The 14,515-nt window shown below is 38.0% G+C and overlaps 1 protein-coding gene and 1 pseudogene across 2 annotated transcripts in view; one reads left to right on the forward strand and one right to left on the reverse strand.

The window, feature by feature from the left end:
• LOC127238804 (zinc finger protein 345) overlaps window positions 1–14,515 on the reverse strand; it is a 250,649-nt gene that overhangs the window by 198,525 nt on the left and 37,609 nt on the right. The gene's annotated exons all lie outside the window — the stretch shown is intronic.
• LOC127238525 (zinc finger protein OZF-like) lies at window positions 1,806–7,415 on the forward strand (annotated as a pseudogene).

Consider the following 14,515-nt stretch of genomic DNA (forward strand, 5'->3'; position numbering starts at 1 on the left):
CACGAGGTCTCTATTTTCTTTACGGCCCACCTGGCCAGCCTCCAGATGTACCCAGGTTTGTACAGTTTTCCTTATGGACACAGCTTTCAGTATTCTGTTGTTGTTATCTTTCCACTGTTGGTAGGTTTGAGTTACCATGAAGTGGGTATTAACTGTGCATTTCTTTTTTGTTTTACACTCACCGTTGCCACACTATTCTGTCATAAAACAATTCTTAAAATAATCTAGTTGAGCATTTGCATTGTCTGTTGTTTGCAAAAAGTGTTTTCTTTGCTACGGTGGCAATTCCAGTGCCCCTGCAATTTAAACTCATCCATGCTGTCTAAAACCCCTGTTTTACCGCTTGCCTCTTCAAGACAGTGTGTTTTGTCCCTGAGACTAGGCATGCTAAAGATGTTTGTAGCTAATAATCCCATGAGGAATCACTACAGATATGATTAAACAAAATACAGTTCATAGAGTGCCACACATATGCTTGTAAGCATTAATCAAACATTTTACATCCCATTAATTTTCCATCAGAGACAAATGCAGTCTATGTTGTAAATACAGCATTCAGAAATGTGTCTTAATTTATGTTGCATATGACATCCAGGCAGGCCCAATACGCATGCTGTTAGAATACATCACACAACACAATCTGCCAATATGATTAGCTCTATTATAGTACCCAGGTTAGGTGCAGGGCCTGCTCTGCCAAGTGATGCAACTGGTGAGGGGCAAAATAGCTCTTCTATTCCTGTGATCTCAGGACCATTTCTCAAACTTGCCTCAGATTTCGATGAGCATCCAGAGGCCATCTTCCCCTTGCCCATGCCAACACAAGACAGATGAGAAATGGGGACAGCTCTCCCATGTTCACAACTTTGGTTCTGTCTCACCCACATCTGCACTTACAGGGCTGGCTCTATTTTGCTGCCTTATAAAGATGCAGGGCCTGAAGTCCCAATTGTGAGACCTGATTGGGGGTCATGGACAGGTCTCCTACTCCTAGTCTACAGGGCAAGCTTTCCCACTATAGCTAATTTGGAAACAATAAACCAAGTGCTGCAGATGGCTGTCATCAGTTCAGAGCCCTTATTGGTCTGGTCGTTTCCACTTTCGGTTCCATGGAGATGCATGGTGACATAACTTATGTTCCAACATAGCTATTGTACTCTAATGTTGCTGCAGACACTGTATACAAGATGCACAGACCTACCTATAGGCAAACATCCATACAAATAAAATCAATTTATATAACTCTTAAGACAAACAGTATATGTTATGGAGGCGCTAATAAGGATTCAAGATGACAGGACATGAGAGAACATGGAGGTGTCACAGCTAATATGATAGTAAGTGTGGAGCCTGTACATATGATTTGAAAGGGCCAAACTGAAAATATTAATTCAGTGGTATGTATTGGTTTTTATTGTTTAGGGAATTTCACTGATGCAGATGTCTTGTGTTTAATCAAAATCACTCCCTATTCCTCAGTTCTAATTACCCACTAACACAACGCTTTCTCACATCTGCATATTCACAGTTTTTAAAAAAATGTACTGATTCCATCACAGCCTAGCCATAGATACTTAAGCTACATCTCTTAAAAATACTGGCTCTTTCTTCAAAGGCCAAGAGTTGCCATTGGCAGGTGGTTTGTGATGATCCCTTCTACACTGCTGCACATTAAGCTTGGCTAATCTTGTACAGGTTTTTTGCATGCAGGTACATCTGTGGGATCAGGCAAGTAATGACATTCATGTGACAGATATGGAAACCAGATAAGCTATGTCTATACTGTAATATCATCAGAACGCTCAATGCCTTGCAAACGTGAACAGAGAGTTCATATCACACCAGCAGCAGTCCATGGGGCTGCCTCAGGAAAGACACCCTTCAGCTGGGCAGTTGTAGCAGCCACAGCAGATGTCCCAGCATCCCTGGGACTTCCCAGGTCAGAGGAGCTGCAGTCAGTGCTAGGAACAGACAGGAACAGGACCAAGGGTGTTATCCATTCTCTACTGCTGCTCTTTAGTACATGTAGTCTGATGTCTGCTATGAATTTCTTAATACTCTTGGTAAATCTTAGATTGTGGGAATGAGTCCTGATGTTATCAACTGATCTTATGATTGTCAGGACATTACAGAAGCATGATCCACTAGAGAATTGCATGTAAATGTCTGTACACGTGGTCACCTCTGCTGTTGTGGCAATCCAAGTTCCTGGGATTTAAATTCATCCATTTTTTTATAACTTCTCTGTTTTATCATTGGGTGCCCTATTCTGGTTTCTCTTTTTGCCATATTATGTCACACAGTGATGAGGGTTTGTTGACACTGGAAATGTATGAGTCTTAGGAGAGATTGTGTTCAAAACTCAGTGGGTAGCTATCTATACAAAATTCTTATTTTTTCTTTATAGTTTGTTTCATTTTTCAGAAGGGACAAGAGCATTGGTGTCTCCACATTTGTATGGCATTTTGTGGAATATATTAGTAAGAATTTTCTTGAGATTACTGACTTGGTGCTACACATAAGCCGTCAATTTTTCAATCATAAATGCATGCCCCTGTTTATTACTTTACTCTTTTCTTTTGGAGAAAGAAGGCCCTCTCTAGCTTATGTTTTAACTCTCACTGAAGGGTTTTCTTACATCGGAGAAATTTTGAAGAGTTGTGCCATATTTAAGGATATTAGGGTTTGTCTGCATATATTTACAGACATTGTATGATGTATTATGCCCCTGGTTCCCTGAAGTCTGCACCAAACCATTGGCACTGCAGTTAGACATTGTAGTTATGGCCATGTGTTTAGAGAGAATTAAACTAGGTATCTCTGGAGGAATAGCAAGTGACTTTTACTTCTGAGCCATGTCTTCAGATTGGTGTACACTTGTGATATTATATAACATAGCGTATTCTAGTTTTTGAAAAATAAATGAGTAATTATATATGATAGTTTTCTATAATCCTCTTAGATGAGTTAGAATGTTTCTCGATCTATTAAATGCATTTATTTGATAACAAGAAAACATTTCTACTTCACCTGAATGCATTGCCACATATGCTTGTATTTACATTTAAAGCTTTAATTATTCTAAAGTGGAATTCATGAAATTGTTGTTTTCAGTATTGTTTGTGTCAACTTTTAGAAGAATTCAAATAACATTAATGTCATCTGATTTTGCTTTTATATTCATGATTATAAATATTTCTCATAATTAGCTTCACAAAGTTTTTGATTCTACATGTTTGGAGCATAGAATATATGTAATGATTTTATACTGCTTACTCTCAAAGAGAAACTGAATCTAATTCAACCATGGATTCTGCATTCCCTATTCTAACTCTTTGTTCTAGACAGGGTTCAGCATTGTATCTCAGGATCTGAACGGAACATCTTGGAATAGAGTTAATTGAACCCAACTTCAGACAGCATTGTTCTAGCATTCATATTTAAGAAGGATCCACAGGTGTACAATTTCAAAGCATACATTTCCCATTGTAACTATACCATCTAAGATGGGACAATGAGATTCTGTTTGATGTCATGACATAGTTCATAATGGTACATTACTGTATCTAGACCTCAAATATGGATGTTATATTCCCTAAAAGTTTGCTGACTGCAAGACTCTTATGTCATCCTGTTTTCACAGGGATAAAAAGTACAATAGACTATGAATAGTTTAGAAAGTATCTTTTATTGAAATTAAATTGTTCTTTTGTTTTATGTGTTTCCAAGTTTTTACCAGAAAGTATGTGTACAGTGCATGACTCCTGCCTGTAAGCAGTAGCATTGGATCTTATGGATCTGAGATTAAATTCTGTTTTGTAGTGCCATTTGTGTGCTGGGAATCAGACTTCAGCTTGAAAGACTTTAAGCCATTATATGCTGCCAACTGGAGAAAAATTTTTCAAATTTTGGGATTGTAGCAAATCTTTTATGCTACTTGGGTCTTAGAAACCAATAGAAAATTTCTGGAGGAGACAGACCCAATGGATGTAAGCAGTGAACTATGTCTTCCCATACATTGTCATTGAGGGAATAGCAATGCAGCACTTATAGAAAACTCTTGTCAGTTAAAAATTTCCATCCCTCATCTATATCAAAATCGTCTCTCTAATTCATTGGGTCTCCTTACTCAAGAAATCATTTTGAGAAGCAATGAATGCTCAATAATTAATTTTCCATTGCAGGGTTTGTTATCATTCAGGGATGTGGCTGTGGACCTCTCACAAGAGGAATGGGAATGTCTAGACTGTGCTCAGAGGGCTTTGTACATGGATGTGATGTTGGAGAATTACAACAATCTACTTTTTGTGGGTAAGAATTCCCTTCATAGAATTCTGTACTCATCTTTTTTATTTCCCTACTGTGTGTATCTGTAAACTCTCTGAATCTAGAAAATCCCAGAGATGAGGGACATTTTGCTTACCAGCACAATTTTTTAATGGTGCTTCATTTACATTTTCTGTGTCATCTGGAAGAGTAGCAAATGCTATATTCACCGTGATCGCTTTAGCCTGCCTATCTTATATACAAATAACATCAAAGAGAAAAGAATATTGAATTATGTGGGCATGGAAGTATATTATGGTACTTATCATAATTAGAATATGTCCCTTCTGTTACTGGATGTAACTCCAGCTATTTCTTATTATGAACAGTGCAAAACGTTTCAGACAAAGGGGTGTTAATTATGAGACTATTGCTTCGTTTACTCATTTTGAGATAAGATTGCTCTGCTTAGTAATGGCACAGCATGCTTTTACTATTTACATTTTGGAGGGAGAAGGGAGAGGACATGCTGAATTCCTGATGAGTTGCAAGTTATGAGAGTGTCTCAAAAACAAGAAAAGTGGAAATATTCCCATATGATCCTTCACAGTGCTTTTTTCTCAAGTTTTTTCCTTCCCCAATACATATGAATCCTATCATGGACAGTGTTTACATAAGAATGAGATGGCTCTACACAGGAATGACCTAGGTCCTCTACATATGTATCACAGATGTTTAGTTTGGTCTGTTTGTGGGACTCCTAGCAATGGGATCAAAGCCTTTCCCTAATGCTTTGGCTTCCTATTGGGGAACTATTTCTCAGTGTTGGTTTCTTCCCAAGCCTTAATACAAAGGAAGGAGCTTAGATATACCTCAACTTGATATGCCATGCTTTGTTGACACTCATGGGAGACCTGCCTCTTTTAGAACACTAACAGAAGAAGAATCGGAGGGGGCCCAATAGGGAGGCAGGGAAAGGAAACTTGAAGAGAGGAGGGAAGGGGAACCTACAGTCGGGTTACCAAATAAATGAAAAAGTATGAGTACACTACTATTGGTCCTGTGGTTTGATATATATCAGATAACAGATTATTTTGGTCTTTTTTTTTTTTTTTTTTTTTTTTTTTTTTTTTTTTTGAGACAGGGTTGCTCTGTGGGTTTGGATGCTGTCCTGGAACTAGCTATTATAGACCAGGCTGACAGGCTGGTGTCAAACTCACTGAGGTTTACTTGCCTTGTCTCCTGAGTGCTGGGATTAAAGGCATGTGCTACCAATGCCCCTTTGAGAATCTTATGAGCATCCATTTAGTGAATGCGAAACAGAAATTTCATCTGTTAGGAGTTCTGACTCTAAAAGTCACTAGTTTATATGTCATAGAAAACCTAAGAAGACATCAGGTATTGAATCTGTTACTCATGCATTCATTGCTATTAATCACAATTGTACTCATTTTTCAGAGAACCATCACATATGTCTTAAGGGTGAGAAGGTCTTGCATGAGGAGACAGAGCATTTTTATCCATGATCATGCAAGTATCCAAGAGGAAACTTACAAATGTAGTGAGCTTGTCAAAGTGGTTCTTGAATCCTGCCTTCATACACCTGATGACACAAGTGATCCTGTAGAAAATTACAGTAAGTACAGATTTGGAAACCACAGAGATGCTTCTGTCGTAACCTTAAATCTCAACAGACACAAAAATGGGAATGCTGGAGAAGAACCTCGCAAATGTGAAGACTATGTGACCTGTTTAAATTTGTTTTCTGTCATTAGCCAAAATGAACGATATCACACAGGCGTGGAAGAACACAAAAATGCAGAGTCTGATAAATCTTTTGTCTGTGAAAGAGAAATGACACTGAAAGAAACTTATAGTGGGAGGAAACCACACCAATGCAGGAAATGTGGAACATGCTTCAAGACTCACTCCAGCCTCATTAGGCATCAGAGAACCCATATTAGACAGAAACCTTATAAATGTACAAAATGTAGTAAATCACTTCTGCATTCTTTACAACTCAAGGTACATTACAAAATCCATGCTAGAGAAACAGTCTACTCATGTACAGAATGTGGTAAATGCTTTGCTCATAAATCAAACTTTAGAAGACATTACAGAATACACACTGGACAGAAACGTTACAAATATAATGAATGTAACAAATCCTTTTTTTCGTTCCTCATCTCTAAGAATCCATCAGAGAAGACATACAGGAGACAAACCTCATAAATGTAATGAATGTGGCAAACGCTTTATCACAAGCTCTCTTCTCAAAAGGCATCAGCAAATACATACAGGAGAGAAATCTTACAAATGTAGTGAATGTGACAAATGCTTTAACACAAAAAAACTATCTTAGAAAACATTACATAGTCCACACAGAAGAGAAACCTTACAAGTGTAGCAATTGTGATAAATGTTTTACCCAGAAGTGCAGTCTTAAAATTCATCAGACAATACATAGAGGAGAGAAACTTTACAAATGTAGTGAATGTGACAAATCCTATAACACAAAATACAAGCTTGGAAACCATCACAGAGTCCACACAGGAGAGAAACCTTACAAGTGTATTGAATGTAACAGATCTTTTGCCCAGAAATGTTATCTTATAAAGCATCAGATAACACATACAAGAGAGAAACCTTACAAATGTACTGAATGTGAAAAATCTTTTGCTCAAAAAACAGTACCTTATAAATCATCAAGGAATACATACAGGATAGAAACCTTACAAATGTACTGAATGTGACAAATCTTTTGCCCTGAAACATTATCTTAGACAGCATCAGAGAATACACAGAGAGGTGAAAGCTTACAAATGTAATGAATGTCATAAATCCTTTTCCTTGAGACAACATCTTAGATGTCATCAAATAATTCATTCAGGAGAGAAGCCTTATAAATGTTGTGAATGTGACATGTCCTTTGCCCAGAAAGGGCAACTTAAAATTCACCATAGAATACATACAGGTGAGAAACCTTACAGATGTAGTGAATGTGTCAAATCCTTTAATGCCCAAAAGGGAATCTTACAGTTCATCATAGACTACATACAGGTGAGAAACCTTACAGATGTAGTGAATGTGACAAATCCTTTACCCATAAAGGATCTCTTACAAAACATCAGATAATTCACACAGGATAAAACCCTTACTATTGTAGAGAACGTGACAACCTTTTCGGTTGCCTCACATCTTAGGGGACATCTGAAAACTCATATACATGAGAAAAATTACATAATGTGTTGAGTGCTAGAGATCCTTTATATGAAAAGAGAAGCTTGGAACTCAACAGAGAATACATACATTTGAGAAACTTTAGAATGCATCGAATTTGACAAGCCTTTCTCTCAGAATATGTTGCAGGATATTTGATTGTACTCTGGAACCTGAGTGTTAATAATATCAAAGTTGGATGAGGTTGGAGTCCAGAAGTACTTGACAGGAAATAGGCAGAGTATATGGAGGTGCATGGGAGACACAGACACAGGCAGAATAGGTAGTAACTTAAGAGTTTTTCACTCTTTTTTGGTTGAGATGTTGTAGGGACACTCTTGCTGGGTCTCTAGCCAAAGAGGAAGGTCAACTGGTTGCTTCTCACTCTCTGAACCGGCAGGTTTTCACCCCAAAATCTAACTCCTGAGTGTGTGTAAGGAAATAAAACAGTAGAGACTTAGTTAAAAACTACATATGGTGTACTAGATATGGTTTCAGCATGTTAGAGACATCAGTCCCTACCTCCCTGGTGACACACTTTCTCATAAAGCCACACTCCCTATTGGCGAAGCATTTAAATGAGAATCCATGGGGACATTATCTATTCAAAGACCATAATTGATAGTATGAGGAAACCTTTGATCTATAATCACCCAGAGTGTTCATATGGAAGAGAAAACTGACAAATATACAAGGAAAAGTCTTTACCTAACTCTCAGTTTTAAGAAAACATCTGAAAATTCATACCAGCAGAAAAGTTTCCATGGGAAAAAAAATTGGCATGTGTTTTAACTAAGCTCTTGTCTTAGCTACACTTTGATTTCACATTAGAGACTCATGAACATGAAAAACTTGTGAAAGCCCATAAGTTATATAAAAATCATAGAAATCATGAAGAGTTTATGCAAACAGAAATTTGAAGATACAAAAATGGAGGGCAGTTTCATTAATACTTTTTAGTTGTTCAACCTCAAATACTTCATAATGACTACAAAGCAGAGGAACTTGAAGTATATGCTGCTGTGTTATAGTTTCCTGGATATTAGAATGATACCATCTGAAGTGAAGCTGATTAAGGCAGTAAATAGCACAACATTTTGAAGAAATCCCTGGAACTCAGATGACTCCACATTCTTGAATGTAGAAACTCAGCCAAGGTATGCACCTGAAAAGAGGATTTTGGCTATCAAAATAGCATGCTCCATGTGTGCATAATTAATTAGCTGTATCACATGCTGGTTTTGAATTTCATGATAGCAACTGTGTTTGAGTCTGGTAAACAACTGCTTCTCCATATCCCTGTACTTAATTCCAATAAAGCCCATGAACTGAAAACACTGGACTTGATACTGTTTTCAGTTTCCATTTGGACTAAGTAGATGCACATGCATTTTGCATCTCCCCAGGCAATGTGTGTCATTAGACATGTGTTGAACCCATGGATTGTTCTTCCAAACCAAACCAGGCACTTGGTAATAGAGTCACAGTTCCCAAACTGGGACTTGTGAGCCCTTTGAGATTTAAAGACCCTTTTCACAGTGGTTTCCATTTTCATTGGTTTTAGCAACTGAGATATCATGCCTGTTGTCTCTATGTGGGCCTGCCCACATCAGAGTGCTTGGGACTGTATTAAAAGGACAGAATAAAATAGAGCTATAAAACTGTCAGTGACATTGTTACATTCTTCCTGACAGCCTGGCCCCACTACCGCATCAGCCCCCCCCAAAAAAAAATACACAAAGATTTTATTAATTATAAATATGTTGGCCAATCACTAGAACCATTTATTGGCTAGCTCTGTCTTAATTATTAACCCATTTCTATTAAGGATTTCTACATGGTCTTTTCTTACCAGAGAATGCTTCATTTGGGCCCTCTGTTTCTGGGGATCCCATGGCACCTCCTCTCTGCCTATACTTTCTAGAATCTTCCTTGTCCTAGACCTGCCTATCTAATGTTTTGTTTTGCTTTGCTTTGATTTGTTTGAGACATGGTCTTTCAGTATTGCTTTATTGCCTATCCTCGAACAAGCACTGTAGACCAGGCTGATCTCAATTTCAGAGATCCAACCTGCCTCTGCCTCCCAAGTGCTGGTACTAAGGGCATATGCCACCAACACATGGCAATTTGCCTATTTTGCTGTTCTCTTGGCCACAGTATTTAATTCATCAACCAATAAGAGGAACATGTACAGAAGACTATACATCTAACAGGACTGTGTCCCTCAATATGTGTGGACTCACAATACAGAAAAACTTCAGTGACCTTCAGAAAAAATCCTACCCATGGGCACATATTACAAACCATTCTGGGATCCTTGTGTCACGCTATTACTTATCACCCTGTCTGACAAAAGCCAAGGAATGAGTGGAATTTCTATTCCATTTCTAAAAGCCTTTATTTAAGACTAATATGGTAGAAATCCTAAAATACTCATATAAAACAAAACTCAATAAATGGATTTGCTAAAGATTCATCTTCAGCTTAATTTCATTCGTAAGTTCATCCATAAAATATGTAACTTTGGAGCTTTGATGACATTATGAACAAGAGTCAATAAATATATGCTCATTTATACTTTAAGAATCCCTAAAGGTGTGCTGGAAAACAAATTCAACATATAGAGAAGGTATGAGAAAGTATCTAGTTGACTCCAAAGTGTTACAATAGAACAGTGATACTAAAGCCACGAGTCAGAAATTTTATACCTAGATAACTCAGTGTATTGGAGATAACAAATCCATATCATTACATATTTATCCATGGATTTTCATTACCAGAATAATGTCATATTCAAGCCATGAGGAAATATTGTTAGGGAATATTTTCTCATCTGATCTCAGAAGCTAAGCAGGGTCGGGACTGGTTAGTACTTGAATGGGAATATTCTAGGGGCTGAAAATATGGCTCAGCTGTTCAAGGCTAGGCTCACAATAAAAAATATTAGAATATTTTTTGTGTTGTCAGTATTGGAGTTTACTGATACAGAAGCTCATGGTTAATATAATCTTTTATTGAAATTGTCAATAGATGATTTCTATCAATTGCTGCTGCATTATCATTTTGGACCTGAGAGAAGAGACAGCATTGGAGATTGCAGCAATCAGGAGACTATGGACATTCTAATATCAAGTGTTCAGTGTATAGAGAATATTCTGCTTGATGACATTGAAGTCAGTATGCAAAATCAGTACAGACTTCAAATAGCATGGTAAATTTTTTAAACGTGTTCGCAATGAGAAGTCATTTCACACTGAGCCTGTGACATTATTGCTTTCTTCATTCTGTAACCATTTATAAACATAGCTCTTGTCTACAATGGTAGCAAGCCTATGGCAAGGCTGTGTAAACTGCATCCAGGTTAGCCTTAGGACTGGAGCTGTGTGGAAAAGAGCATGGTCAGAGATGGTCATATGCAAATGAGCGAGGCAGGGGAGATCACCATATCAGAAAGGTGAGGTGATTGGAAGGTGATTGGAAGACTCAGCATTCGTGGAAGAGCACGGTAAGAGCCAGATTTCACGAGCCTCAGGCCCGTCCTAGAGGGAGTTTCACAGACTACACTTTTGGGAACTAAACAGGCTTTATATAGGATCTTGCAGTGCCAGGAAATGCCACTTATGTTGGAGAATGCCATATGGAACAGTGTGAAGATGTCGTGAGTACATTCAGCTAGAGAAGAATCATCTACAAAAGGATTTGCTGTTATCACTTGTTGTCGGTGCCCATAATAGATGGCTGTCCTCCATCTTGGCACAAGAACAGAGAGTTCAAAACTGTCCTCAGCAAGTCACATGACCTAAAGGTAAAAGGTGTGGCTACAGTATTCTGAATAACAACAAACAGTCTGAGTGGCTACTCCTGACCCTCAAGGCTAGGGAACAAGAAGTCGAATCTAAGGTGTGGTTACTGAACCCTTAGAGTAAGGAGGAAGAAGTCTATTCTGTATGTATAATACCATGTTCTGCTTTTGGTTAAGGTGGTGGAAAATAAACTTGTGGCAATACAATATTAACTGAATCTACCGCCCTGATTTTATTCTGTGTCTCTTTGTCTTTTATTTACTGACTGTAGCTAGCCTTTCTCTCATTCACACACCCTGACTCAGGTACATACTTGGGGCTGCTTGGCTTGGTCCGATTGCAGCCCCGAAAAGATGGCTTCCAACAACTTGTAACCAAGCATGGTTCTCATACTACCTGGCACTTAAAAAGATCTTGAAAATTAAATTAATGGATGCTTTCTAACTCCATTGTTGGATCCCTTGCTGATTTAAGCAAGTAGCTTTTGCTGCTAGAGATTGGGCATATCCTGGGGAACTGGGATGGACATGTAAAATAAATAAATAAATAAATAAATAAATAAACAAACAAACAAATAAAGGCTGCAGATGAATCTTCAGCAAGCACTTTATTGAGTTTTGTTTCATATGAATATTCTAGGATTTCTACCATAATCCCCCCCTTTTTTTGGTTCTAATTTAGCTTCTTTTTTATTTATTTATTTTTTAAAAATTTTACATGTTGATCTCAGTTCCCTCTCCTTCCCACCCTCTCATGCACCATGACCACCCTCCCGTCCCACCCCCCCCCCACTCCACATGTAGGGCTATGCCATACAGGTGGGGTCATGTATATCTGACAAGTAATTTGAAGTAGGGACTAAGACTTCTCTTCTGTCACTAGGATAAGGATTTCTACCATATTATTATTGGGTAAAACATTTTAGTAAAGGAATAGAAATTCCATTATTTCGTGGGGATTCTAAATGGGAGTGATAAGTTACAGCATGACACAGGTAACTCACAATGGTCTGTAGAATATACCCATGGGTAATATTCTTCTGAAGGTAACTGGAGTTTTCCTATATCATGATTTTAGACATATTCAGGAAGATAGTCCAGTTTGTATGATGTCTGTCACTGACAGATGTATAGCCAGATTATAGCAAGGAAGAAACCAGCTTTGTATCTGAGCTTCATTCTATATATGTGGAACCTAGATAACTTAATCAAGTCCTGCCAAGAATTTTAACCTGGAGCAATTAAGTACAATCTTCTCCTGTTTGTAGACTCAAGTGCCTCTTCTCTAATATAGTGGCTACAACTTTCCTAATGCTTCAAGATTTTAATACAGTCCCAAGCACTCTAAAGTGGGCAGAACCACATAGAGGCAACAGGCATGGTATCTCAGGTCATAAAACCATAGAAAATGGCACCCCCTAGGAAAGGGTTTTTTAATCCCAAAGGACTCACACCCACAGGTTGAGAACTGTGATGCTATTATTAGGTACCTGTCTACAGAAAGTTTGGAGGAACAATTAACAGGTTCCCCACATGCATACTGACACACATTCCTGGGGAGATGGAAAAAGCATACGCATCTACACACTCCAACGGAATACAGGATCAAGTCCAACTTTTTCAATCAAAGAGCTTTATTGGAATTAAGTACAGGAATGTGGAGAACCAGAGCATAAGGGCCTCAACCACAGTTGCTATCATGAAGTTTAAAACCAGCATGTGATACAGCTTATGAATAATGCACACTTGGAGAACACTACACATCTGTAGGAATATCTCCAATTAGAGAACATGCTATTTTGATAGCTAAAATCTTCTTCTCAGGTTAATGACTTGCCTGAGTTTCTTCATTCAAGAACTCTGAATCCTCTTGGTTTCAGAGAACTCTTGAAAATGTTATGAATCCTATTTCCTGACTTAATTAGCTTCCCTTATAAATAACCAGGAGACTATTCCACAACATCATATGCATCAGGTTTCTCTACTCTGTTTCCATTATGAAGTATTTCAGGTTGAACAACTAAAAATTTTAATGAAAACTGTCCTCCATTTATATTTATTCAAAATTTCAGTCTGAATAAACTCTTGATGTTTTCTAAAATTTTAACAAAACTTAAAAGGCTTTCACAACCTTTTTATGACCATAATGATCCTGCAGTGTGAAGTCTCAAGTGTACCTATGAAGAGAGCTTGGTTAAAGCCAATTGTTTCCTTTGGCAACTGTTAAGCAGGTATGAATTTTCAGATGACTTTTTAGGTCTGAGAGGCAGGCAAATACTTTTCCTTTTACATTCTTAAGTTTTCTCTCACATATGAATAGCTGGGGTGCTTTTGAAGATAAAGCGTTTCTCATACTGACATTTGTGGTGATTTGATTAAGTATATCACTCATGTTTGAATGCTTTGCCTATAGGGAGAGTGGCTCTATGAAGAAGTGTGTCACCATGGAGGCAGAGACTGAGGTCTCAAACGTGCTCAAGCCATACCTAGTACACAGCTCAATTTTTCCTGCCTCGGGATCAAGATGTAGGACGCTCAGCTCCTTCTCTACTACCATGTCTGTCAGCATGTCACTACATTTCCCATAATGAAGATAATGGACTAAATTAATGAAACTGTAAACCAACTGCAATTAAAAGCTTCTCTTTAAAAGAGTTGCTCTGGTCATGGTGTATCTTCAGAGCAATACAAGCCAAACTAAGAAAGATAATTACGACTGTAAAGTTTCTATTTTGAATGAGTTATATATATATGCTAAAAATGAGTAAAAAGCCAAGGATTTCTCATATTTGCTATATGTCAGATTTCTCTTCTGTATGCATTTACTGATGTGTGTTGTTCTGCTCTCAGCTTAGAGGTATCACCTGACTGTGGTCCCACAGCCCTGACTGAAAACTGTGTTGCTCAGGCGGAGCCCTACTGGGTCTTGTTGCCATTGGTTCTGCAATAGTCACAATAAGTAGTTTTAAACTAAGTCTTAATTGCTTTATTTAGAATATGGCTCAGGAGTTAGATTTTGGGGTGAAAACCTACCAGTTCAGAGGGCAGGAAGTAACAGCTAACTTCCTCTTTGGCCAGAGGCCCAGCATAAAAGAGTGTCCATTGAAACATATAAAATCAAAAAAGAGTGAAAAACTCCAAGTTACTTCCTACTCTTACTGTGAGTCTTATCTGTCTGCCATGCACCTCCATACACTCTGGATATTTCTGGTCAACTAGTTCTGAACT

The sequence above is a fragment of the Phodopus roborovskii genome, unplaced genomic scaffold (genome assembly GCF_943737965.1).
Source record: "Phodopus roborovskii unplaced genomic scaffold, PHOROB, whole genome shotgun sequence".
NCBI classification, from domain to species: Eukaryota; Metazoa; Chordata; class Mammalia; order Rodentia; family Cricetidae; genus Phodopus; species Phodopus roborovskii.